Raw genomic sequence first — 24,416 nt, forward strand, 5'->3', positions numbered from 1 at the left:
TTCTACATTTGAAAGGCGCTGCATTTTCTAACAAAGATGAAAATAACAATTTTAATTTGTTTTTCCAGTTCAAGTTACGTGTGCGTGTTCAGTTTAAGCAAACTTGCATCGATTGACCTCACGAGTTTGTGTTTGCACGTGTTTTTCAGGTTTTTCATCTTTATATGCTCAAAAGTCATCTTTACAATTTTATGAAATTAAAGACTTCTTACTACTTACTATCGTTAGAAACACTTTAAAATTTATTTGACTAACCAGAAAAAAAAAATTGTTGAAATTCATCAGTGTCAAGTTTTTAAGAGTCATTCCATGAGAAAACCATGCAAAATCATGCAGAATCGGGAAGATGGGGGGTCGGCAGATCCAGTTCATCTCCGGGGGATTTTATGGACTCCCACTGACTACTTCACAGCCAGAAGGGCCGATTTCAAAATTTCACCGTTATTGAGGAACAGCCTCTGGGTGATTTTTGGCCAATTTTGCCATTTTTCAGGTCATTTTTGGTCAATTTTCAGCCACCTTTGTGGCGAATCTAGGGTTTGGATGAAAATGGTGGTGATTGGTGATGTTAGTGGGGGTCTTCCTGTGCCCCAGTATGAAGACCATGAAGTCGCATCTATTCTCTGGGAGCAATGATCAGCAAAATTGTAAGATATGGTGAATAAAACAGAAAATATACACCAGCGAAGATTAGCTCTATTTTCTATGATGCGGGGGTAGGTCAAAATATCGAAATGGTTTTATGCACAGCTCGACTCCCTCTATCGATATAAGAAATAAAATCTCTGTCGCCTCTCTTCAATCAATGCAAAATCATAAGTCAAAGTTGGTGAATTTTCCCTATTGTAAATCTCTCATTCTCTATGAAATGGCCAACTACTTTCATTCAGGGTCAGCCAGCTCTCTCCATTTCTTCACCAAATCATTCGCCCGCGCTCACTGGTAGCAGCTTGAAACCCCTTCGAGCAAAACAAGTCTCTTTGATGAGGCTTGGTATCCAATCCAAGATGACTGTGCCCGAAAGCGCACAAAATTGCGGTTTTTCCTCATGTTAGGCCATTAAATGTGGTACATATCCCAGATATGACCAAGAGAATCAATCCATACGATTGAAAAAATGTACTAAGGACATTAAAGCCCACCTTTTACCACATCACATAGCAGTAAGTGATGTGAGAACCGAATGGGAGCCGACTTCTTGAAGCTGCATTAAATGGAATATTCCAAAAGGACGCATGCTGTCACATCTAATAAGGAGAAGCCATACAAAGACCGCGTTGTGTCACTTGGAATCAACTTATTCCTATTGGAACGGCTAAGTGAAATAAAATACTATTGAAAAAAAGAGGGAAGAAATTGTGTCTTTGAAATATCAATGGAAACCTTGTGTGTGTGCTCGACCACAATCAAATTAGAAGAAAACAGTTGTGCTGTGATACTCCAGTTGACTGAGTTGTGCGATGGGTTTCAGAAGTCCTCAAACCAGCTGCATTGAGTCTGATATTGCTGTAATACCTTTTCTAAAGGCCGGCTCTCTGCTTTTTTTTTTTTTTTAACTTTGACACATTAAAAAATTCTTGTTAATTTTAGAATTTTTTTCATCTATTCTATGTATATGCCGGGAATATTATGCTGCCCATAATGAGGAAATGGGTTGTCGAGAGAGCCAAGTTCCTACACCGCCTCAGGGTAGTTCCTCAAATAAAAAATATGTCATAGGGTCAAAAATTCAACTTCATCATATGATCATTTTCGGAGTCCAAAATGGATCTTGCTGGGCCTTTTAAAACTGAATTTGTACATGAAGGACATTTCTATCAGGGGCCACCTCTCAAAATATTCCAATCTGATTAAAATACAGATCTATATTTCGTTTAGTTTTTTATACTTTTGATGACCTACACTACATGAAGATCTGACTGGTTGTTGCGATAGGTCACGTCAGAGGTCATATGAGCGGCAAGTGAGCCTATGACGTCAGACATTTGATTAACCAATCAGCATTAGTGCCTCTAGGGGCTTACCCACAGTTCCGTGCAAAACATGCCTGAAGCTCGCTGTAACAGACCGTTTCATTGGCTAATACCTCACACTATTCAAAACACGTCAATGATAACAACTCTTTCAGATCCTAGTGTAGTAAAGACAAGTAAAACGAAATTTTGAACTATAAAAACGAAACGAAATAGGATCTGTGTTTTAATCAGATTGAAAATATTCTTAATATCAACCCCAACGTTTATGGGCAATTGAAAAATCTCTTGTATCGAGTTATCGGATGATGGATTGACTGGGACCAGTTTCAGAAAATTTTACAAATGTTGCCACCTGCAAATAGTACATTAGAAAATAAGTTTAGTAAATTATTTTATATGGTTTGGTTTTTTCAGGTTTTTGTTGGAACTGGTGACATCTCTCCCACTGCTACATCATCTGCAGTTACTGGTAGTGCTGCTTACATCCATCATCAATCTACTGCTACTACATCATCTGCAGCTATGGGTATTGCAACTACCACGCTGCCTCCTCCGTCTGTAACCACTATTGGTAGCGACACCAGTGACAGTAATGACTACCAATAATAATGATGATTACATGCGAATCTTGAACCAATCCCATTATTCTAATTCAGATTTGTTTTGATGTAGGGTTTCAGCGAATTCTTAGCAACCTTCCTAAAGGTTTTGCATGTAATCTTCATTACCTGAGCTAGGCCTATTATTGGTACTGGTGTCGCTACCAATAGCTGTTAAGAGGCAGCGTGGCAGTTCCAATACCCATAGCTGCAGATGATGTAGTAGCAGTAGATTGATGATGGATGTAAGCAGCATTACCAGTAGCTGCAGATGATGTAGCAGTGGGAGGGATGTCATCAGTTCCAACAGTAACCTGAAACAACCAAACCATATAAAATAATTTACTAAAATTATTTTCTAAGTATTTGCAGGGGTCCCTGATACCAGCCGGTCCATCATTCGGAGACTCGATGCAAGAAAATTTTCAATAGCCCATATACGTTGGGGCTGATTGATATCAACAATATTTCGAGAGGTGGCCCCTGATAGAAATGTCCTTCATATACAAATTTAGTTTTAAAGGGCATGGCAAGATTTATTTTTGGCTCTGAAAATGATCCCATGATGAAGTTTAATTTTTGACCATACGTCATATCATTTATTTGAAGAACTAACCTGAGGTGGTGTAGGAACTTGGCTCTTTTGACAGCCCATTTCCTCATTATGGACAGCATATTGTTTACATCTTTTTGGAATATTCTATTTGAGACCCAGGCGGTAGCGATGGGCAGCACATACCACCTTTCCATCTAGAATCGACTTATCAAGATCAAAAATCCTACTTCGTCAAGAAATCAGCTCCCATTCGGTTCTCAATTCACTTATTGCTATGTAATGTGCTAAAGGACGGGCCTTAATGTCCGTAGTACACTCTTTCAATCTATTAAGTCATTTCATTGCTCATATCTGGGATATGTACCACATTCTATGGCCAAAAATGAAGACAAAACACAATTTTCTGCGGTCTCAGGCGCGGCCATTGGATACCAATCATCATCAAAGAGACTAGTTTTGCTCAAGCTGGTTTCAAGCTGCTACCTGCGAGCGCTGGCGAATGATTTTCTGCGGTCTCGGGCGCGGCCATTGGATACCAATCATCATCAAAGAGACTAGTTTTGCTCGAGCTGGTTTCAAGCTGCTACCTGCGAGCGCTGGCGAATGATTTGGTGAAGAAACGGGGAAAGCTGGCTTACCCAGAATGAAAGTAGTTGGCCATTTCATAGAGAATGAGAGATTACAATAGGGAAAATTCACCAACTTTGACTTATTATTTCGCATTGATTGAAGAGAGGTGACAGAGATTTTATTTTTTATATCTATAGAGTGTGTCGCGCTGTGCATAAAACACTTTCGATATTTTGACCTACCCCCGCATCATAGAAAATAGAGCTAATTTTCGCAGGTTTACTTTTTCGGTTTTAGTCGCCATATGTTACAATTTTGCTGATCATTACTCCCAGAGAATAGATGCGACTTTATGGTCTTCACACATGGGCACAGGAAGACCCCCACAAACATCACCAATCACCACCATTTCCATCCAAAGCCTAGACTCGCTACAATAGGTGGCTGAAAATTGACCAAAAATGACCTGAAAAATGGCAAAATTGGCCAAAAATCACCCAGAGGCTGTTTCTCAATAACGGTGAAATTTTGAGATCGGCCCTCCTGGCTGTGAAGTAGTCTTGAAGAGTCCATAAAATTCCCCCGAGATGAACTTGATCTGCAGAACCCCATCTTCCCACCTTCTGCATGGTTTTCTCGTGGAATGACTCTTAATTTGGCTGAGTATATATTGTAATAGTGATAAATGTACCTTTGGTTTAATGCAATATGTTTTTTTTTGTTCTGACACTATTTGTTCAATGATTATTTATATATTATAAAAGTACACTATATGATTGTGGGATCTGAAAACAAGCCAGGGCTTATATAAATTCATCTCCCGAGGAAATTATTTACAATAAAATATAAATACTTTGTATTAGATTGTAATCATAAATCGCAAATTGGTATAAAATTACAAGGTAAAAGTGTTAACTCTCATTTAATTAATCAAAACGTTATATTGGATATAGTATAAATCAGTTAAATTACGGAATGTAGTAGAAATGTAGTGGGGTTAGCGAAATGATTATCTGATGGTTCATAGCACTGAAAGGGTATGAGAAACAATGGTTGTGCTAGTAGGAGAAAGAAAATATTCTTGCGATGGGCGGCATCTGGCGTGCGATGGTGTTACATGGTTAGCCCTGTGTGACCTGTTTGAAAATGGGCGTCAGCTTGTCTATAGCGACTTTTTGGCACCAGTAAGAAGTCTCACGAGATTATCGTCGTGCAACATTACTTTGCGGGGTTGACTTCTCTGCTTGTGATGTCTACAGGTGGAACTTAATTCATTTGTGACTTAAAGAAGATACATTACCTGGGATGTGTGCTTGTCTGCAATATCACTTCTGTGGAAGCGGACGTTAAAACAACAGGTAGTAGTGGGATGTGTGTGACTTGTCTACGATATCACCTCAGGTGGAATTGGACGTAAAACGAACGAATGAATGGGATGTGATTTACGGCTTCCCAAATGTATAATTACCTAGGACGTGATTTACCGATTTTTTATGTATTTGTCAATAGCGGAATTACTATTTTGAATGGATAATGGATAATAATACTATGACCACGGTAAGGCGAGCATCTATGGGTGTGCTTTTTTTTATATTCACCAAATGTATAATTACCTCGGACGTGATTTACCGATTTTTGATGTATTTGCCAATAGCGGAATTACTATTTTGAATGGATAATGGATAATAATACTATGACCACGGTAAGGCGAGCATCTATGGGTGTGCTTTTTATACGCCCACAATTATGAATAGCAGCAAAATAATAATAGCAGAGAGGAAGAACCACACTATTGGCAATATCTTGAAAGAAAATAATTTGAGAACTTCTGACACTAGTAATAAGCATATTAAGGACAAAATTTCATATGGATGTCAATCTTGTTTACGAAAGTTATGCAAATCATGCGAGACTGGAGTCCAGCCATGGAACTATTTAATTGTTTTTATATTTTACGCCGACATTTATTACTTTAAATCTTCCTAGTGCTAAAATGGAAAATGTGGCCTTTTGACCTCTGGGGTCACAAAGAACAAAGGTGAATTTAGCTAGTTCACATTTTTATTGAAAGTGTGATTACTTTCGATCATTTTCAGCTTATTTTCATGATACAAGAATGACCGCGCATTCACTTTCAGTGCAAATGAACCCATTTGACCTTTGACCCCGAAAATGCACCAACGGCGGACTGATTACCACTCGGCATCGTATTCTATGCAAAATTTTACTCTAGAAAAGTTGGGTCTGGTTTTGTGCCCATTTGATGGACACCCCCCCGCGCTGAGCCTCCAGACTAATATACCAGGTCATGATTTCATGTGTACCATAGTACAAAAAATTCCTGATAAAGATCAGAAAAAATTGAACACAGCAGAAAGTCTGTGGATTCATAGACTTGATTCAGTTTGGCCTAACAGGTTAAATGAGTTAAATCCAGGGGGTTTCAAAATCATTCATAATCATGCATAAGTTTTCCTAACTTGTAAAATTTTACCTAAGTTTTAGTTAAGCTAACCTTTCACGTTATGTATCTAAGTCTATGACGTCATCACTCCCATGATGTCATAACTTCCTATGATGTCATAACTGACTTCCAGTCATTTTGAATTTAGTTCTTCATCCCTGAAGAAGTTAGTATTTTTACTGACGAAACGTTGGATAAAACGATGGTTTTTTGATATTGTATTCTATTAATTATTTTATATCAACTTATCTGAATATCAAATGCATCATTTTGACTCAGTCAAAATTGATCCCATCAAACCGTCTGTATTTGGTTTGTGTTTCCTGTTTCTACTGATTGGAACTTTCACATTTTCATGTGGACGTATTATGCCGTCGCCCCTGTCCGTCCGTCCATCCACAATTGTTTGTGGACTCTCTACAGGTCACAATTCTTATCCGATTTTGACGAAACTTGAAATATAGGTTTATCCTCAAAAGATCTCGGCTGCTTTCGATACTGGCATATATCGGATTGAAACTTCATGGATTATGGCCCCTGATTGTACGAAAAATCACGTTTTTAGCTTGTGGACCCTATAGAGGTCACAATTTTTATCTGATTTTGTTGAAACTTGAAATGTAAGTTTATAACCCAAAGATCTCGGTTCCTCTCGATATTCGCGCATATCGGACCGTAACTTCATGAATTATAGCCCCTGATTGTTTTTAGCTTGTGGACCCTATAGAGGTCATAATTTTTATCCGATTTCAAAAAACGTATTATTTTATCACCGTTACACCCTAAGGACGGCTGAGTTCGAATTTCGTGAAAATCGACCCAAAACTGACAGACAAAATGGCCGCCCTTCGTTCTCAAATAGGGTAAAAATATGGTATATCAAGGTTGTGGACCCTATAGAGGTCACAATTTTTATCCGATTTTGTTGAAACTTGTAATGTAAGTTTATAACCCAAAGATCTCGGTTCCTTTCGATATTCGCGCATATCGGACCGTAACTTCTTGAATTATGGCCCCTGATTGTACGAAAAATCGCGTTTTTAGCTTGTGGACCCTATAGAGGTCATAATTTTTTTCCGATTTAAAAAAACGTATTATTATATCACCGTTACACCCTAAGGACGGCTGATTTCGAATTTCATGAAAATCGACCCAAAACTGACAGACAAAATGGCCGCCCTTCGTTCTCAAATGGTGTAAAAATATGGTATATCAAGGTTGTGGACCCTATAGAGGTCACAATTTTTATCCGATTTTGTTGAAACTTGAAATGTAAGTTTATAACACAAAGATCTCGGTTCCTGTCGATATTTGCACATATCGAATTGTATTTTCCTGAATTATGGCCCTTGATTGTAGGAAAAATCACTTTCTTTTTAGCTTGTTCTCTATCCATCTCTCGAAAATGTGGGCGTATCCTGCCTGGCAGCCGCTGGTCCGGAATTTTAAGGCCAGTCACTAATTTTTTTCCAATTGTCCATGAATCTTGCTTGAATTGTCTCCACTAACTTTCTCATACACAGAGTTATCTTCTAGATGTTACATACATTCTTTAACATAGTCTTCTTTATTCCAGATGACAATATCACCACCTTTATCAGCTTTACCAATGATAATATTAGGGTCATGCTTCAAACTTGATAAGGCTTTCCTCTCTTCGCGAGTTAAATTATCTCGTAATTTATTTTCTGTGTAGTTTTTTATTGTTTGATACTGGTTGGTACAGTGGAGCTCCAGAGCTTCATCCCTTCCACAAGGTGGTGACCATTCACTCTTGATATACAGTGATTTAGGTAAGATTTGCTGTGATGGTTTTTCAAAAAAGAACTCAGAAATTCTTAGTCGTCGATGAAATGCTCTTAAGTCATGAAGTTCTCTAATTTGGTCATATTTACGTGGTACTGGACAGAATGATAGTCCTCTATTGAAAAGTTTTACTTCAGCAGGTTCTAACTGTCTAGAACTTACATTGTAGATGAAATTTTGGGAAACATGTTCTTTGTCTTTTATTTTCTTGAATCTGCGATTTTTCTTCTTTTTCCTCACTGGAACACAACTGTTTGCTGTTGATGTTGTGTAGTTGGCAATCTTCAAAGTGTTTAAAGAGAAGAGTTTTTTCTGATGATTTTGTTGTATGGAATGTTTTTAAAAAAATTTTCTAGTTGTAATTTGAAATCTTCATCGGGCAGTAGCTGTTGTAATCTGACTTTGGCTGAGACTAAATTATTCCTAATGACTCATCACTATCATTTGTATCTTGTAAGGTAAATCTTCTGTAATTATGAAACAAAATGAGGCAAGTTAGCTTTGGCATGAAATGTCTATACAAATATCCAGTAAACTAATGAGTGGATAATAGTACATAATATGGTTGTGCTTATTGTGTCCAAAATATAACCGTCTTCATTTGCCCAATTCGGAGTAGGACATTAAACCCCATAACATTTCATGTCATTTCTAAAATACCAATCAACCCCCGAAATATATCAAAACTATTCCAATATGTTTACAACCACTGTCTCAACTGGCACTGCTTTGAAGAAAGTATTTGTAAGAAATGCAAGTATAGACCGCAGTGGGCAAATTTTGAAATCTATATTTATAATAATAATAAAATAAAACCAAGTACGAACAATCCAAACCATTAGACAAAATTCGAAGTCCTTAAAAAATAGGTATAGGCAAAATAGTGTAATAAAGCAAAATTGAAATATTTATACTTAAATAAAACTTTGCATTATATTGTAAATTCAACAGGTAGACATCATTTAATCACAATTTTCCCAAAATATTGCTAATCAAATTCAACAGGGAGACATCATTTAATCTTTATTTTCCCAAAATATTGCTAATCAAAACTGGAAATTGCTAATCAATTGCCTAAATTTACCTCATTTGATCGGCAGTTCTGCAAATCATGTTCGAAAAAATATTGAGAACCATGGCCGCAATAACATTTGAATATGTGTTATGATTCCTAATAAATGCTTTGGATACTTCTCAGCTAAGATTTTCGCAAGTCTGTTTAGATCTCCTCATCGTAGATAAGACAAATCTTTGGACTAGAGTCACACTTAAGTTTTGGACTTATGATTTACTCTGGCCCAATGAAGTTTCACAAATATTGGAATTTTACAGACTGATGGACTGACTTTTATGGCAACAATATTCTCTCAAATTGAAAATATGAAAAAGTTGATTACCTGAGCATATTTGAGGGTATCTCCAATGAAATCGTTGATCTCTTAGTACTGTTTATATGTAATTTTCTACAGGCTTCTGAAATCAAATTTAAGATTAGTTAAACATGTGTTAGTGTTTTAGGGTGCATGATAAATATAAACTTAATCAGATGATGATTTTGTTGACAATCAATAGGCCAATAACCTAAAACGCGATTTTTCGCACAATCAGGGGCTATAATCCCAGAAGTCACAATCCGATATGCACTAATAACTAAAGGAACCAAGATTATTGGTATAGAAACATATAAAGATTTATCAAAATCAGATAAAAATTGTAACATACTTTTATACTATTTGTGTACAAGGAGCAGCCATTTTGTCGGGCAGTTTCGGTCTGATTTCACGAAATTGTGACCTACATGTAGAGGCACCACAAGCTAAAAACATGATTTGTTTGTACAATCAGGGGACGGGTCATAACCAAATGGAACCAATATTTTGGGGTTATACACATACATTTCATGTTTTATCAAAATCGGATAAAAAAAATACTTTTACACAATTTGCATACACAGAGACAGTGTCCATTCCGGCAGGTAGTAAGTATATCAGTCCGATTTTCAAGAAATTTGAATGGAACTACCATTAGAATGTAAAGGTGATATAATATATTTAAATGTTTTTTAAAATTGAATACAAAAGTGATTTTTCGAACAATCAGGAAGATGCAATACAATTTGCGCAAGCAAGGAACCAAGATCTTTGGGTTATGCAGGACAGGACTTGACGAATATAACTGATTAAAAATTACAGAGTGAATGTAAATCAGTTTATATATATACGTCCATATTACATTTACATGTGCTTTTTGAATCAATTTCAACCATTTTAAGGTTTCAAAACACAGATTTACCTCCTTTAAAACTTGTTTATTGTTGGGGTTTTTTCCATTTTAATTAAGTTAATTTTTGCACGAGGGAAATTCTGACCGAACAGCGATGCTACAGTCTTCTCTTATATCTAACCCTAAAGTAACAGAAGTTCTTTTACGTGCACGCCAATGTGCACACGGGACATCTGTCCTACACTACTGACAATACGAAACCACGCCAGAGGAGCTTTTTTGGGTCAACACCAGGAAAGAACCCGAAATCTCCAGAATGGAAAGCCAGCGTCTTACTAGCTGAGCCACCGCAGATTTTGAAATCCCATAAAATATAAACATACATTTCAAGTTTCATTTTATCAGACAGCTTTGGTTTGATTTTCACAAAATTCAAACTCAACTGTAATTGGGTGTAAGGGTGATATGTTTAAACAATTTATGAAGTAGGACAAAAATCGTGATCTCTAGAGGTACCACAAGCTAAAAATGGTAATATGTTTGAACGATATTTGAAGTCCTATAAAATTGTGACCTTTAGAGAGACCACAAGCTAAAAACAAGATTTTCCATTCCCATACTGCCTTGCTTAATTATCGCAAGGAACCAAGATCTTTTCGTTATAAACATAAATAATTTCCAGTTTCCTCAAAATCGGATAGAAATTGTGATTCGTTTAATAAGGGGCCATTATTCGGATTCCACAAGTTATGGACCGATAATGCCAATATTAGACCAAGGTTGCATCCTTACTGCAATGCAACGGCGACAAAAAATGGCCCCAGAGCGAGTCAATATCGCCAGAAATCGTGCTGTAGTCTCCATGGATGCCAATGAATGCTGAGTCACAACGTCTGTTTTGAGCGATTTTACCTGGAGAGCTGTGATACCACAGTGGGGAAGCGAATGTCGTGAGACAAATGTGCGAACATCTCCATGAACGTAGTACATGCACAAAATACCAAAATAATACAGGATATATATGATAATAATAGTTAATACCAAATAGTCATTTTTAACTGAAAACCGGTATGTTTCCGTGTTAAAAAAGACCCTCAAAATACGATTTCCAAGCAAGTGATTTCCTGTTAAACGCGAGTACCTTGGTTACAACTTCCAAACTTGCTCTAAAATTTTGAAGGGCATTTTTGACACCATATAACACCGTACGTACGACTTTCAGGGAATGTAGCTCGTCAAAGTGTGTTCTCTAAGTATCAGAAATGAATACAGATTCTTGGAATGGATCTTCAACACTTTATTTCAGGAGCAAATAATTAACAGCAACAATTTAACAACTTATAATTTCATATATATCGGACCTCCAACTAGTATGTTCCCTAAGCTGGTCTCTCCAACTAATGTCATCATCTAACATACATTTGTCTATTTATACAAATCAGTTACTTAGAAAGTGTTGACATAAACATATAATTATTGAAGGATTAAGATTTAAGGCATTTAAAACAATAGTTAGATGAGACTTAACAGATCAACCACTTTAGTTGCCAGCCTGTCATAATTTGACTGAAAAGAGGGTTGATGAGAACAAAAGTCAAATTTTCTCAGTTATACCTGCATGGATTTTCATTAAATTTGGTATGGACAATGAAAAATGCTAATTGCAAGTCCAAAAAAAAATACTGGACAATTTTGGGCTATAGACTGCGGTTTGTCAGGTATTCATGGAAATGCCAAAAAACGATGAGTTTTCTAAAAATTTCTTGGAAATTCTGTTAGTACCATACATGCCAAATAGATTTAATGATAATCCCCCCATTAGATCGAAAGTAGAGGTTATAAGCGACATTTTGACACCAAAAACGTAAAATATCAACGCAAAGTCTTTTAAAATCTTTGTTCATTATTTACCTTCAAACAATATTTTGTGATTTTCGGTCGATTGGTTGAATATACGTCCACAACAAGTTCTAAAATACAACAATTCGGACGTTAAAGTAAATATTTACTTCAGTGCACTACTCTCCCAGACAGCACACCATATTTGGCCCAGATCTGGCAACATGGGGCAAAATGATTGGGCCGGATATGGCATGCCACATCTGGCAGACATGGGCCAGACGTGGCCCAATCAGAGCCAGATCTGGCCCAGATTCGCTAATGCACACGCTTGCCTTGCATGGCCCAGATCTGGCACACAGCTGGCAGGCTTTGGCAAAGATATGGCATGCCATGTGTGGGCCAAAGATGGCACAATTGGCCCTTGTCTGGGCCATCACTGGCCCAAATGTGGCCCACAGATGAAATTCATACCATGCCAGTTGTGGGCCAAATAGGGCAACCCGTTATTCCCTGTCCTATTCCTCCTTCGTAAACCGAGGGGCATGGCCATGGTCTAGTGGTTTAACCCTTTCAATGCTAGACGTAAATCCACTGCCTGTGCTAGACCCTTTTTTGAGGAAAAAAGGGAGGTTGGAACTGAATGCCAAGCAGTACTTATGGAAGCTTTTATGAAAAATCTTTTTGTCTGTTGGGTTGGGCTAAGAGGAAAAAATAGAATTTTGGAAATTTGCACAATAAAAGATATTGTTATTTTCACTGGATTTTGATAAAGATATATAAAATGAACAAAAATATCAATAGCAGCCATGAGCAATGCCGCCACGAACACGCGCATCACGTCTCCCACTGCCATGACCATGTGAGGATTGCAATACCTTGTTTTTACTTTCACTTTCACTTTCATCCCCAAGTCCTATATCATTATCAATATAGTCAGTCAATAGATCTACACGTTCGGGACTCAGGAATTGCCTACGTCTTTTACGATCCAGCAGGTCAGCATTATTATCAACATCAGAATTATTGTCAGAATCTACTGCAGACACAGGGCTATCGTGTTCACATTGGGCTTGTTCATCATGCACGGGAGACATAGCTAGCCATGGGCGAAACGCCGCGCAACAAATCACACACTTCATAATACCAATCACTGTCCTGACTACTATCATTATCAAGTAACTGGAAACGAATTATGTGTATCACCCGCCTCGAAATTGTCCACGTGTTGGTGAGCAAGACGTCATTCACGACTTCGTCGAGAGTGCATCGTCAACATTGTCACTATGCACTCCGCCATTTTACGGTTTGCCGCTTTGAAACACGTGGAAATATGTTCTAGTGTATAGAAAATACAATAGATGGCACTTGCAGTTACGGTACTAATTTTAGCGAGGGCTTTACTGAGTACACGGTAATACCGGGTACGTGCATTTTACCGACATTTTATAATACCCGGTACTACCGGGTATACGCAGTGAAAGGGTTAACACTTGCTCGTGAAATTAAAAGGTCTGTCCTCCAGTCAAGTGGCGTGGTTGCGAATCTCTGCTTGCATGTGACAAGAACTGAAGGAGTAGGGTAGCCTGTCCAACTTCGTCAGTTATCTCTGGGAACTATATTGAAATAGGGTTGAACCATATGTTAGTCCCAAAATGATAGTAGAAATTAAGGATATCTTGCATGCAGCACAAACAACATACATTAACAACAAAAGCAAAATCTTAAATAATAGATTTATTCATCCATATAACACAGCACAGTTTTATGGATAACAGTCACTATATTATATACACACAACGTTTCGACAAGATTTCACTGTTCGTTATAAGGCATACAAATTATCCATGTCAATATCATTCTCCCCTTTTTCATTCTGCAGCTATCTCCTCCTCCTCTTTCCCGTGTATTTGTTCTTCCCCCATTCAACCATTTTGTTTACAACATTTTTGAAATTATTTTCCATTGCATCCTTGTGGTGAAGTTATTTATCACATCTGCAATAAATGCAAAAAATGTACATAAAAAATATGTTTTTCCTTCTTTATATCAAGCATGGCCAAGGGGTCTGTCAATGCAAGTACCAAAGTATTAAGTCAAATAATTCTTATTTGCCAAGGCAAAAGAATAGTTAAATGAAGTTATTTATAATGAAATCACATAAATCTATCTAATTTAATATTATTGTAGAGAAAGTAATAAAATGTACTTATCTTTTTATCTTTAACTAAGTTCTGTGAAAATAATGCACAGTTTTGTACCACTGCAATGTCTTCAGTTTCTTGTTAGTACTAAATTCTATTAAGTTATTTTACACTGAATTTTACAATTTTAAATTCAGCCAATGACCAAACAGATTTCAAGATAGTAAATGGGCTGTTAATTATGCTTTTTTGAAAGATTTACATGGTTGACCTGCTAGCTTCAACAAATTGTATAATCTGAGTACAGAATCTGCTAGAGTAATTAAAATCTAACTACTTTGTAGCATGATACCCAACATTCAGGCTGTGTTCAAATAAACTTTGTCTTTATTTCATTGACTTCTTTCAAGAATAATTTATTATTTTTGCTTTAAAGATTTACCTTTACTGGCTTTAGGGGGAGGGTGGGGTGAGAGGATTCCATTTATATTATATACAGTACCGGTACATTAAAAAAATATTATTTTTTTAAGACTTTAATATTTATTTGTAATAAAACTAATATAGAACAAGGGAAAATTCTACTGGAAACTAGATGTCATATTCTGAGCCGAAATTTATTGTGTTGATATTTTGAGGCATTTGGCAAGTTGCATGTGGACCATCTCTGGCCCAGATATGGCAAACTTTTTGCATAATATTACTTTTTCAAATGTTTTGAATATAAAACAAAAAATATAAAATACCAAGTGTTAGCCAGATATGGGCCACATCCAGCCAGATGCTGCCAGATGTGGGCCATACTTGGGCCAAAGCAAAGTGGCTGTCTGGGCTGCCGCTCTAAAAATCATTTTATACATTCAAAAATGGTAATCTTCGATCATCAATATATGAAATTCGGCCATGTTCCAGTCGCAACAGATGGTAAGGGTGTGACGACTAAGCAAAACTTGAACCGGTTAGTCGGCGGCTAAAAAAACGAACCGATTCGGTTAAGTCGGTAATGAAAACTAACTGAAAAATATTAGTCTTCCATAGTCTACAATACACGCTAATATACTGGCCTTTATATACAGAGTTTAAAACTGTAATGGCGACATACATGTACAGTTCTATGTGTCCGGTACATTAAAAAAATTGGTTTTGTTTGTACTACGTAGTTTGTTCAAATCTACTGTTTAACCTTTTTAATAAAAGTAATAAATACAACATATAAAAATAGACTTCGATTTTCTCTTTTACATTATCCACGGTTCGCGTATTTATTCCCCCCCACCCCGGCATATAGAATTCATATGCCTGCATACATTACGCTTTAATTATAATATGAATGTAAATCCATTCCATTTCGTTTTATATATTATTATTAACATATTATGCAGGTAATAGGGCGGACATAATGTATGGAATAAATAAGCTTTACTCGTCGATTTTTGTTGATTACCGATCACGGCCGAGATTAGTTCACCGCTGTACATTCGTATTGTTTATTCGTATTGTTAGTCAATTTCCGTTATGATTTTAGATTAGTTCACCGATGGTTTTGTAATAAAGTATACTCAGATTGTTTGTTAGTTTATGATGTCTAACATCATTTATCTTCTTTATAAAAAGGTGTTTTATAATTACATATTGACAGCTGAATCAATCGCCAAAAATACATCATGGACTCTACGTACTATATGGACCACAAATTCATCTGTCCAACCTCGTGGGTTTCCTACTAAAGAACCCGAGCACAAGTGAATTATTTAAATTATATTGAATCATATGTAAATCCTAGTTTGGGTTCAGTGACGTTAAACCCCATTATTATATAAAAGACTGAAGACCATCCGATACCAGAAATATAAGTTTCATTCCGAGTTATCGCCCTTTATTTTTCGATTTTTTTCGAATTTTCTGCCCATTTCCCAACCCTTATATTTTTGGGAAAGGATAAATCGATAGTTCTGAAATTCCTGGAACATAAAGCTATATAGTCAGACCGCTGCATAAAGCAATTTCAAAAACGATCCGGAAACACAAAGTAGTCGAAATAATGATAGATATTTCGAAAAAAATGCAAAAAATCGGTGTTTTGGGGAAAAACTTGATTTCTCCGTCCAGTATTAATGGATTAAACGAATTAAACTTTCGTTGAGTGGCCCGAGGAATGGACTGTCGAATGATGCCCAATTTATACAGATACTGTTACCAAGCAGCAAAATATGACAAGCAGAAAATCAAGTATTTTCTGATTTGGAGCGTATTTGGACGCCTGTATCTCGAAATCTTAACCGCAACTTTTTTTTTTACTTTCTCTATCGAGAGTCCATTCGATAGTCTTGTGAATTATGCCATCCAATAAGACTTTGAAATGTCTGGAATACGATAAAAAAGGGACTGAAAATCGAAAAAAGTCAAAAAAATCGTGAAAGATTACAGATTCGGATAGCTGACCTAATTACGATTCTATAAATGTATAATATGTATTGAGTTATTGAAATTTAATTTTCGATATTTTGACATTTTTGCCACCTTTGAACATAGGATTTCTCAGGGTCATTTTATCTGATCAGATAATGTAATATATCATTACAAAGCCCTGCCGCTATTTAATTGCCCAAACTGGTTATTAAAACTATTCCGACAATAATCTCCATACCGGAAGTATTCAAAAAATGTAAAAAAAAAGGTTAAAAAATTGTCGCTCTTGCGAAAAGCTGGATTTCTCGGTCAGATATTACAGGACCAAAAGAAGTAAAGTGTCTTTGGATAGCCCCATTAATGGACTATTATATGGCATCTCAATGGTACGATTTCGATAGTTAGAAAATAAATTGTGGTACGCCGAAAATCTATTATTTTCCGTTTTTGGAGCCTTTTTAGACGTCTTTTTCTCGAAAACGACAACTCCGATTTTTCTGAAACTTTTTTAACGCAGAGTCCTGTGGGTGGACTATGGCGTGAGTCCAACAATAAAAGCATTGAAATAACATAAGTTGTCCAAAAAGAGCCTCAATCTTGGAAAAAAGTTGAAAAATCCTTACATTTTTGAAAATGATCTTCTAATTTTCTTTCTTTGGATATCAGCTGAATGAATTATTCTGAAACTTCTTGTACAGAAGGTTAGGTAACCAAACAACTTGTTAAAGCTATCCCGACAATGATCCATAAAACGGAAGTAGTCGAAAAAATTTCGGATATTTTGAGAAAAAAAAAACGTAAAAAAAAAAAAAAAATGGGGATCTTGCGAAAAAAGTGATTAATACGCCAGATTTCACCGAATCAAAACAACTAAAGTGTCATTGGATAGTTCGAACAATGGACAATCTTATGAGATCTAAATGGTAAAAATTCGCGGGTTAGGCAATATATAATGGAACAATATATTATGGTACATCGAAAATCTTTGAAAAAAGTTTAAAAATCCTTAAATTACTGAAAATGATCTTCTAATTTTCTTTCTTTGGAAAACAGCTGAATGTATTATTCTGAAACTTCTTGTACAGAAGGTAAGGTAACCAAACAACTTGTTAAAGCTATCCCGACAATGATCCAAAAACCGGAATTAGTCAAAACATTTCCGATATTTTGAGAAAAAAAAACGTAAAAAGTAAAAAAAAATGGCGATCTTGCGAAAAAAGTGATTACTACGCCAGATTCCACCGAATCAAAACAACTAAAGTGTCATTGGATAGTTCGAACAATGGACGAACTTGTGACATTTAAATGGTAAAAATTCGCGGGTTAGGCAATATATAATGGAACGCTGAAAATCTATTATTTTCCTTTTTGGAGCCTATTCAGACGCTTTTATTTCGAAAACTTCTCTTATTTCCTTTCTTAAACTTCTGTTACTTCTGTTATAAGTTCTTTATTTTCAAAAGGGTGAAAAATTAGGCTTTGCAGCCTGTTTACAATTCTGCCCTTAAATGACAATAGACAAAACAAACATACACATATATTATACATACAAGGAAACTGAATAATGAAAATGTGTTCTTTACATTCCAAATAACATCAAATGCAGAAACCGATAATGGTTTAAATTTAAATATACAGAATAGTTATATAACATTTTGGATATAATTATGCAGTGATTTTTTAAAAGTTGAGAGAACATGTAATGAGTTTAAATTATTTGGAAGTGAATTCCATAAAACTGGTCCATTATAACTAAGACTATGTTTAAATTTAGTACAATTTGTATGTGGAATTTGTAATTTAAGATTTATAGAGTTGTAAGGAGTATTTTTAAATTGAAATAAGGAACACAAGTAATTTGGACTTTTATAGTTTAATATTTTGAACAGAAATATATATTTATTCATTAAATGACGTTGCTGAATGGTAGGCAGTTTTAAAGATTTTGAAAGAATGGAATATGAAGAATCAGAAGAATTATATTTAATAATAGGTTTGTTGAATATAATTTTAAATGATAATTTTTGGATAATTTTAAGTTTATGAAGTGAAGAAATTTGACAGGAGTCCCAAATGGTAGAGCAGTAGTCAAGATGTGATTGAACGTGAGCGTTATAAAATAATTTTAATACATCAGTTGGAAGTAATGATTTGATTTTCCTAAGTTGAAAGTTTTTCTGTTTTAAAATAGTACATAAATGGTTTACATGAGTGTCCCAAGAAAGATTAGAGTCAAAATATACTCCTAAGAGTTTAAAGTAAGATACATGTTCAATGAAGGTAGAATTAATAGAAATGGACAAATGTGTAGATAAGGAATTTATTTTAGATTTTGAAGCAATAATCATACATTTAGTTTTAGTTTCATTGATTATCATGTCATTGGAGTTGCACCATTGTATAATTTTATCAGTTTCTGACTGAAGTGTAGAGTTAAGAGAATCAAAATTGGTAGAAGAAGAATATACTGTGGTATCATCAGCAAAAAGATCACATTGAGCTGTCAAATTTAGAGGAAGGTCATTAATAAACAGATTAAATAGTAGTGGTCCAAGAATGGAGCCTTGAGGAACACCATGAGTTATGAGATCAAGAAAGGTTTTGGTTTCACCAATTTGAGTGCATCGATAACGCTCAGATAAGTACGATTCTAATAATGTGCATAATTTGGTAGAAATTTGGTATAATTTTAGTTTCTCAAGTAACAGGGAGTGATTGACCATATTAATGGCAGAATAAACATTTTCTGCAATATTTGTAAGGGCAGTATGACAAGAAAATTTGGACCTAAAACCAGACTGATGAGAATAAAGTAAATCGTGATCCAGGAGAAAGTTATTAATGTGTTTACAAATATGCTTTTCCAAGGGTTTAGAAATAGTTAGAAGTATAGATATGGGGCGATAATTATTGGGCTGGGATTTTGGACCTGATTTATATAATGGAAGAACTTTAGCCTGTTTAAGGGTGGACGGAAAAATATTCTTATCTATACAAAGATTATAAATAAATGTCAATGAATCACAAAGAATTGGAGCACCAAGTTTAAGAAAATGAGGACCAACTTGATCTAATCCTATTGATTTGGAAGTATCAAGAGAATGAAGATATTGGAGTACATCAAATTTTGATATGTAGGGAAGATGACACAAGGTATTGTTTTCAAGATGATTAGATACAAATGTAGATATCACATTAGTGGTAGAATGATCTAAATGATTTGATGGACTAGGTATAATGGACTTTGCAACATTAACAAAATGAGTATTAAAAATATCAGGGGCAACAGGAATGTAAGAACAATCATAAGATTTACCCTCAGAATTAGCAGTATTGATGGCTTTCCAAATTTGTTTACTGTTTTTGCTATCAGTGACTAATAATTCAAGACATTTCCTTTTATTACTACGAATAAGAGATTTAACTTTGTTACGAAAATGTTTAAATTGCAGAGTATTGCCTGTTTTCTTATGAAAATCACGTTCATGAATATATATTATAATGAAACACTTCAGGGGTTATCCAATCAGGTTTATGAACATTGTTGACTCGTTTGGTTTTTAAAGGGGCATGTTTATTAATAATGGGCAGTGTAATATCATACCAGTTGTCTAGTGCAGTATTAGGATCACAGTGATCATATACAGAATTATATGGAGCCCGTTGTAAATCATAGAGGGATAGATCATTATTAAAATGTTTAAATGAGCGATAAGTAATAATAGTATGTGAAGATTTGGGGAATTTTACACCTTTCTTTTGCCAAGTAAAACAAATAGGGAAATGGTCTGATATTGAGTATGAAGGAACAATAGATTCTTTGACATGTTTAGTTTCAGATACAAATATATGATCAATTAGTGATTTAGAGGAAGAAGTAATTCTAGTAGGTGACCTAATAATTTGATGTAGACCATATATTTCAAGAAGATTGGTCCATGATTTATTATGATTATGTAATAAGTCAATATTTAAATCTCCTAATAATAGTATCTCACAGTGAGAATTCCATGCTTTTTCTATCATAAATGAGAAGTCAGTATTCCAGGAAGATAAGGAAGAGGGATTACGATAAATATTACAAAGTAATAATGGTTTAGAGTGTTTAAGAGTAATTTCTAACCATATAGCCTCAATATTATCATGTTCTAAATCTAACCTACGATTACATATGATATGATTTCTAACATACAGAAGTGTTCCAGAGGAACTTACATTACAAGAATCTTTCCTAAAAGGTTGTTGAAAGTTTGGGATTGAAATATCTTCAGATATCACAGATATATCTAAATGTGACTCAGAAAGTCCAAATATATCAAAATTTTGAAGGAAAACACCTAGTTCAGAAATTTTGTTCTTAACATGACATACATTTAGATGAGCAATATGTAGACCTTTCTTAACTAAAACAGTATTCATAATAATCATAAATAAACAAATTAATAAATGACTGGAAATAAGGACACACAATTACCTGAAAAACTTTCTAATGAGAAAATGGAAAAGTCATTGAATAATGAAAATTTGATTTGGGTTACTGCCAAGGTACACACTACTTGCAATTATGAATAAACAAGCTTAGCTTAAGAATAATTATGATATGGGAGAGAGTTATATTGCGGGAAGTAATAAGGATTGTGCAATGGTCTATTGTTATATACATTACACCTGTACTCATATTGGCAAGATCTTTTATAGTCATAGTATTCATAGTAATTTGTTGATTTAACAGGTACATGTTCATGCGCATCAGTTGAATTAGCTGAAACAAGAGTATTACTTCAAATATTAATTAATAGATCATTTCCATTATAATTAGGATGAACTCCGTCACGTTTCATTACATCCTTTGGACATCTTTGGTAGAAGTGTGTAAATACATCAATAAACGTGCAGTTATTTTTATTACAGAACTCCTGGATATAAGTATTAAATTTTTTACATTCTCTAATATATGGACGATGTATATTTCTTGGCAATGCCAAACAAATATAAATATTTCCTTTAAAAGAGTTTTTGGTGACTGAAATTAGTTTATTAAAGTCTGTGGTGTTTTGAGTGGGATTGTTTAATGAAATATCATTCCCCCCAGCACATATAATGATGTTTTTAAGAGAGTGCTTACAATTCAAAAGTTGCACAAGTCTATCATTTATATTTCACATAAAAAAAGAAATGGTGCCCTGATTTAAAGTTAGTAGAAGCATATATGAAAGTAAGTGCCTTTTTACATACGAACATCCGTCTACATATAATTTGTAGATCTACAAATTCAGCGAATACATGGCCGGTTACAATTTTACACAAAATGACAAAAACCGTAAAACGGTAAAAACAAGTCAAAAGATTAGATGGCCTGTTATTTTCTGAATGTAAAACTTTGTAACTGCACGATTTATACACAATCAAAACTACTTTAATTGAAAATAATCCGGTTTCAAAATCACGGTAGCTGGTAACAAAAAATTTGGGAACCAAACATTTTTCACTTCAGTTATCATTCCACGAAGGTGCAATCAATGAATACAATTGTCGTCTATATACATGTACAGCCTACTTCAATTTTTAAAAAATCCTGCTTAAGCATTTCTATATATAGGCCTATAATATATAGCCATAACAACTGCCTTTACATACATGATGGCCCCGCACTCCGCTGATGTGCAGAGCACAGTTTTTTCTTCTAGTTCTACATTCAAAGCACTTATACCATTTTTGGCCTCACCACAGTCTAATCTTAAAAACCTAAATGGGCAGAAGTATTGTCTGAGAGCTTCTGACTTGGCCGATAATTCTCAACTTGACAGTGTTTCATTGCTTTTCGTCCATAGTCAAAAGTTCTATTCACATCTCATGTGTAGACTGAATAATTCTCATGTATACTATGAATATGTTCTTTATTCTATCTCTCTGCAAAATCCTTTTTTTTACAGATCCTATATTTAAGCACCATTGATGGCAGTAATGTGAAAGAAGTTACAAAAAGATTTATGAAGACTTTGTTTACGGACATGGTAGCCAGGTGACACCAGCTTACTCCTTGTCATGTACAAAAGTGGGATCGAAGCCATGCCATTGGACTCAATGACGGAGGATGTTATGATCAAAAGTGCTTTCATCCACCCTACCCTGAAGATGGCAAAGGAATAAAGACTGTTTTCATATACTTTTAGTCAAATGAAGATACATGTATGCTATTTGTAATCTACATGGGTGTGGTGTTACCATGTAAAATTGCAATTAAATGACTTTAGGCCCCCCCCCCCCAAATGTTTTGTTGCCGGTAACCCGACCAACCCATTACAAAACCTGCTGACACTTAAATTGTTTTGTTCATTGAGATACTGTTCAGAATGCCCTAAGCCTACCCAATTCTTGAAAATGCCTAAATTATTTGTTGTTATATATCAATATTCATGTCATTGTTCTTTGAATCTGCATTTACCGATCTGAATAGGCTGGTACAGTGAACTTTTATTAAAAACTGCCATACTTTTGACGCAAGATTGCTAAATGACATGAAATTCGAGACTACAGGTTTCGTGTAGATTTACCACTGCACATTCCTAAAAGCTATAATCCTCACAACTTTCGTTCTAATAATTAACGGTATGCAATTAGACAAAAACATGCGAACGTATATTTCAAACAGGTGGATAGGATCTGCTCGATTGGTATTTAAAAAAAGTTAAGTATATTTATTACAGACCTATTTCGTGCAATATTACAATATGATTTTTTGAGTTTTCATTATGAGTTCTTTCCCTTGAACAAAATGGCCTCCCTACGACAGTTTTTTTTAAAAATAATGGAACAATTAAAAAGTTCATTTGCCCCCAAAGAGAATATTTAAATCATAATGTAGTCTACCGACCCTACCCTATTTTCCATCAATAACAGAACCCCTTTTTTGGCCTTATCATAAACAAAAAGATATAAATTAAGATATAAATTTATTGAATCGGTTGATTGTTCATTAAAGATACATTATGGGAGATTAGAAAAAGAACTGACAGTTCTCGCTATAATAGTTTAAAAACTAGATAATGTAAAGGTATATTCTTTAAGTGGCATTTAGCGATCAGGGAACAAATTAACAGAACACAGTTTTTATGGGATACAATCACTAGTTTATTTTAAAAGCACGACGTTTCGACAAGTATCCTCTTATCGTTATCAAGCTTGATAACGATAAGAGGATACTTGTCGAAACGTCGTGCTTTTAAAATAAACTAGTGATTGTATCCCATAAAAACTGTGTTCTGTTAATGTAAAGGTAATTTGTTGAAAATTTCAGTCAAATTAATCCACTATAAACTGAGAAATTAGCTTTGGAAATTTCCGCCTAGCCTCGTTGATCACTACTAAGAAGTACGTTCAAAAGCATAGTCTCGATTATCCATTGTTTTGATTTAATTATCAATGAGCGTTAAGCAGCATATAGGATTCTAATCCAGTCGATATCGAAGGCTGGCCTTGACATCGAGAGTTGATTATGGTCTGGATAAGATAATTAATGTCTACTTAATAATTTATATATGATTTCAGACATAAAGAAAACCCTTCAATAGGCATATTTCGCTCTTGCATAATGCAAGTTTAAAAACCCAACTGCAACTGCTTAACCAATTTATTCACAATTGATAAAAAATTTCTATCAAAATATCTGTTGGACCACAGGAAGACTTGTTGATACATGTTTAAATTAATAGTATTATAGCTTTTAAGTTCCATGCTTGGCAGTGAGTGCTATTAACGTTTACAAAACTTTGAGCGGGAAATTTAAAGGCATTAACTTCCTGTGATATAATAACAAATGACAAGTGCTAA

General features: G+C 35.0%; 1 protein-coding gene across 3 annotated transcripts in view; it reads left to right on the forward strand.

The window, feature by feature from the left end:
* The window catches only part of LOC126817150 (choline transporter-like protein 1), a 427,912-nt gene that overhangs the window by 147,788 nt on the left and 255,708 nt on the right, over positions 1-24,416 (forward strand). Inside the window, exon 2 of one of the 3 annotated variants that reach the window (XM_056100630.1) lies at positions 22,520-22,775. The exons of the other annotated variants lie outside the window; for them this stretch is intronic. The gene's annotated coding sequence lies outside the window, so the exon portion shown is untranslated. The remainder of the gene's footprint in view (positions 1-22,519; positions 22,776-24,416) is intronic. 3 annotated transcript variants of the gene reach the window in all.

Source organism: Patella vulgata, chromosome 4, assembly GCF_932274485.2.
Source record: "Patella vulgata chromosome 4, xgPatVulg1.2, whole genome shotgun sequence".
NCBI lineage: Eukaryota > Metazoa > Mollusca > Gastropoda > Patellidae > Patella > Patella vulgata.